This window comes from Penaeus chinensis, chromosome 20 (genome assembly GCF_019202785.1).
Source record: "Penaeus chinensis breed Huanghai No. 1 chromosome 20, ASM1920278v2, whole genome shotgun sequence".
Lineage (NCBI taxonomy): Eukaryota > Metazoa > Arthropoda > Malacostraca > Decapoda > Penaeidae > Penaeus > Penaeus chinensis.
This window is the reverse complement of record NC_061838.1, coordinates 9717638-9722637: the sequence shown is the minus strand read 5'-3', so window position 1 is coordinate 9722637 and position 5000 is coordinate 9717638. Positions and strand designations below refer to the sequence as shown.

Genomic DNA, 5000 nt, shown 5'->3' with positions numbered 1-5000 from the left:
AGCGCTGCCGATCAGCAGGCGCACTTCGTCGCCGTCGCGTATGTCGTGGCTGACGTCGCTGCTTTGGGCTTGGCGGCAGCGGGGCAGGGAGGCAGCGGCGGCGGCGGGCAGCGCAGGCTACGTCCCGCTGAAAGTATCCCGCGTCGACGCAGGCGGGCAGCCGAGCGTGACGTACTCGCGTCGTAGCGCCGCGTCCTCGGGGCTTGCGGCCCTGACCTGCCCTGAGCCCTCTGCACGGCCAGGGACGTGCCACGTGCAGGGCGAGGGACGACGGCGGGCGTGCGAAGCGGCGGAGGTGTGCGGACGGGTGCGCTTGGCCCGCCGCTCGACGATCTATTGGAGGTTGCAGAGAAGTGGGGAATGGCAGCGGCAAAAGGTGTATGATTAAGAAAAATAATTGATGGCCCGCGGCGCTGCGGGAAATGTATGCGGTGGGTGACGAGGTGTACGAGGAGGAAGACGAACCGCGGGAAGAGGAGGAGGAGCAGGGGGAGGAAGAGGAGGAAGAGTTGGAAGAGGAGGAGGAGGAGGAGGAGGAGGAAGAGGAGGAAGAGGAGGAAGAGGAAGAGGAAGAGGAGGAGAGGGAGTAGAAGAAGGAGGAGGAGAATGTGGAGTAGGAGGAAGAGGAGGAGGGTGTGGAGTAGGAGGAAGAGGAAGAGGGTGTAGAGTAGGAGGAAGAGGAGGAGGGAGGAAGGGGAGGGGGAGGAGAAAGAGGAGGAGGAGGAGAGGAGGAGGAAGAAGGGGAGTGGGAGGGGAGGAGGAAGAGGAGGAGGAGGGAGGGGGGGGGTGAGGTGAAGATGTAAAGAGCGAGTTGTGGGGGCGCCGGGTAGTAAAGGTGTCGAAGCATCTACATACAGTACATGAGTAAGGACCAGACACGCCCATGTATGTTTTTCTTCCGGCCGCCCGCCCCCGCGCCCGTGTAAACCTCGCTCTCACGACTGACGGGACCTACGCCATTGGTGGCGAGCGACCTGCGCCCTTATTATCTACTGCCATTTGGATCATTTTCGGTCGTCGGCGATACTCGTGGCTAGACTGGAGAGGCTGGGAGTTTGAGGGGAGTGGGGGGGTGGGGTATGGGTACGGCACGCGTTAATGCTAGCGACGTGATTGTTTTTTCTTGTAACTTTTTCGGGAATTGTGTAGGCAGATGCTTCCTCGCATTCTCCTATTTACTCTTGCTTTTTTTTCCCCCATTCAATTCCCTCGTTTTTTTTCCTCACCGCCAGCTACTCTCTCACCCCCCCCCCCCCCCTTCTACCTCAACCCACTTCGTTCTCCTCCTCAACCTCGTCAGACGATACAGCGCCGGGGATAAGAGACGAATAATTCTAATCTTATTGAAGAAGTCAGATACTTTCATCTCCCCTCCCCTTCCCGCCGCCCCGAACCCCCTCCCCGTCCCCCTCTCCCCCAAGTGTTTGTGATTGTTCTTATTTTGACCGTTCGAGTGATACATGTTTACTCTCGACTTCACACGTGGTCTCACAAGATGTTTCTGCCGGCCCTTTAGAGCGAGTAAACAACTTGTACACTGTCCCCTCCGCCTTCCCTCTCCCCTCGCCCGTCTTCGCTCTTTATTCCGAATCTCCTTTCTCACTCCCTTTCCTCTTTCTCTCCTCTTCTTTTATTCCTCTCTCCCTTCTTCTTTCTATCCCAGAGTCATCCTTCTCCCCTTCGCTTTGATTTCCCTCTTTCTCCCTTCCATTTCCTCGTGTTACATTTATCCCTTCTTCTTTGGCCCCTCGTCTTCGATTCCCCTTTTTCCCCTCTTCTCTTTTCACTCTTACTCTTTCCCTCCTCCCATCCGTAATCACCATCACAGACCTCTACGGAACGGAAATAACGGAAACTGTGATAATAAAAAGAGAAAGAGCAAGGTAAAGATTACTTTCCTCGGCATGTTAAGTGAGGGGAGCCGATGGAAGGTTCGCATGAGGGGAGATGGATTTCTTATGGCAGAGGTGCTCAGGCAGAATAAATAGTGGAGGGAAAGGGATATACAGTGCCTATGTATACATGGGCTGCGTGTTTGTATGCGTGCGCGCTCGTTCGTGTGTAAATGTTTATGTTATATTTTATACATGTGTATATATCTTATATAGATACACACACACACGCGCGCACACACACACACACACACACACACACACACACACACACACACACACACACACACACACACACACACACACACACACACACACACACACACACACAAAATAAGCATATACATACACTGACACCGGGCTGTGGGTCCCACCATCAAAAACGTATTTGCATCTCTCTTGATCTTTCTCCTGAACACCGTCTTCTCTCCCTTCCCTTCTTTCCTCCTCCTTTCCTTCTTTTTCTTATTCCTGTTTTACTTCGATTTATTTGTTTCTCACGTACCATATCTGTTTGACTTCATTGTTTCTTCTTGGTTTTCTTTAATCTCTCTCTCTCTCTCTCTCTCTCTCTCTCTCTCTCTCTCTCTCTCTCTCTCTCTCTCTCTCTCTCTCTCTCTCTCTCTCTCTCTCTCTTTCTCTCTCTATCTCTCTCTCTCTCTCTCTCTCTCTCTCTCTCTCTCTCTCTCTCTCTCTCTCTCTCTCTCTCTCTCTCTCTCTCTCTCTCTCTCTCTCTCTCTCTCCCTCTCTCTCTCTGTTTTTTGGGAGTATATGATACATATGTACGATATACATGCATGATATATTCAGTATTCATAAAACTGTTTCTCAATTTCTGTTTCTGTACCTCAATTTTAATTTCACCTACTTCTCTTTCTCTCTGTCTGTCTGTCTGTCTGTCTCTGTCTCTCTCGCCCTTCGGTGGAAGCCTCTCGCTCTCCCGGCCCGGATATGAGACCTCCAATAAGGTTCTCATTTTTTTCTATTAGCATCCGGACGGCCGGTCCTGTAGGTGGGGGGGAGGAGGGAGGGGTAGGGAATAATCGCGTGGGGGTGGTTGGGGAGGGGGGGGGGAGAAGTATGGGAGGAGCAGTGTCTCTTACGATTAGGGAGCGTAAGGGCCAGGTTCCACTGTCTTCGCTTGAGCTTTGAGGTTGTATTCGTGGGCGGGAGTATAGGCCTAGGGGGAGGGAGAGGGGGGAGGGGATGATTGGAGGGGGCATGGTTGGGGGCAAGGGAGGGGGGCAGGCAAAATGAGAGCTCAGTGACTCCGGATTAGAATATGTAGGCCCTAGTGCATACTGTACCAGTGGGGAGGGGGTGGGGAAGAGGGGGAGATAGAGGGGGGGACCAGGGCTGCGAGGGGAAAGAGAGGGGAGAAGAGAAGGGGAAGGGCGGAAGGGAGAAAGGGAGGGGACTAGGTGGGAGGGAGGGAGTGAGGTATCTTAATTTCGTCCTCTGAGCTTTATATTTGTGGTAAGGAGATGAGGAGTGGGGAGGGGGAGAGGGAGGGGGAGGGAGAGGGAGAGGGGGTAGGGCTGAGAAGGAAAAATGAGAACGTGTCGTCTTTTTCGCGTCGGAGAATAAGTAAGAGGAGTTGGCAGGACAAGAGAAATTAAATGACGAGGATGATATATATATATATTTTTTTGTATTATTATGTAGTCTTACCTACACATTGCGAAACATATATACACAACAAAACACACGCAGCAACAATAAACAAAAAATATAATAATAAAAGAAAGTAAAAAAAAACATAAACCACTCCCATCGCTCTCCAGTTTCCCCTCCCCCCTCCCCCCTTCCCTCCCCCTTCCCTCTTCCCTCCCACACCTCCCGTGCTCCCCTCCCTCCCCCCCCCTCCCTTCAACCCCACCCCTCTTCTCCACGGGTCACGCGATCGTCAAGATTTCACAAACTTAAAAAGTCAAAAGAAGATTCTCAAGGCACAACTCTTGAGTGGAGGGAGGGGGGAGGGGACAGGGAGGGGGAGTAGAAGGAGGGGGGGAGGGGACAGGGAGGGGGAGTAGAAGGAGGGGCTGAGGCGCTAGAGGCAAGGGGGAAGGACGGACGGATGGAGAGGGTAGGAGGGGAGGATGGAAGGGAGGGAGGGAGGGAGGGAAGGAAGGAGAGACGGGGAGGATAGAGAGGAAAACTTTTTCACTGATGGAGTAGGTGGAGTGAGCGTTTCGGGGTGGGGGTAGGGGTGGAGTCAGGTGGTCATGTGGTGATTATTATTGTGTTTTGTTATTTTGTTAAACAGGAACATCATCATCAAAATATTTTTCAATATCATCATCATCATTGACCAATTGATTGTTTTTCTTTCTTTCTTTTTGCATATCACACAAAATACAATGACAAACCAAGCATATTATAAATAGCCACGGGCGTAAGCCTATGGTCCTGCCTCTAAACCGAGAGCAAAAGCCAAAATTGCTTCGAATTTGCCAAGCGTTCGATCCCTGCCTCTGCTGCCTCTATTTATTCCTCGTTTTCCCGTTGATTTGTTCGCCTTGTCTTAATATTTATGACTCGCTTTTCGTCGCCTTTGCGCCCTCCGTCTCCTTCCATCTCCTTTCCTTCAAAATCTGCGCTTTTCGTGTTATTTGGTGTCGGTATTCTCCTTGTCTTTCTTCGTTCTTTTTTCTATATCTCTCCTTTTTCTTTGTCCTTCATTCATTATTCTTTATTTTCTTCTTTATTAATTTTCATTAATTTTCCTATCATGCACCTTCTTCTTTTCTTCTTCTTCTTCTTCTTCTTCTTCTTCTTCTTCTTCTTCTTCTTCTTCCTCCTTTTCTTCTTTTTCTTCTTCTTCATCTTCTTCCTTTTTTTCTTCTACTTCTCCTTCTTTGGCTCTTTCGTCGTCTTCCTACTCTTCTTCTTCTTTTTCTCCTCCTCCTCCTCCTCCTCCTCCTCCTCCTCCTCCTCCTCCTCCTCCTCCTCCTTACTGTCCTTCCTCCTTCTTCACCAATTTCATCTTCCTCCTCTTCTTCTCCTCATTTCCCTTACCCCCTCTCACCCCCCCCCCCCTTCCTTCTCCCGTCGACGCGGTGAGTAAGCTTTCGAAATAAACTTTAAAACTCTCCTCTCCTCCTCATC

At 50.8% G+C, this 5000-nt stretch overlaps 1 protein-coding gene across 3 annotated transcripts in view; it reads left to right on the top strand.

Moving 5' to 3' along the window:
- LOC125036006 (POU domain, class 2, transcription factor 2-like) overlaps window positions 1-5000 on the top strand; it is a 69660-nt gene that overhangs the window by 27241 nt on the left and 37419 nt on the right. The gene's annotated exons all lie outside the window — the stretch shown is intronic.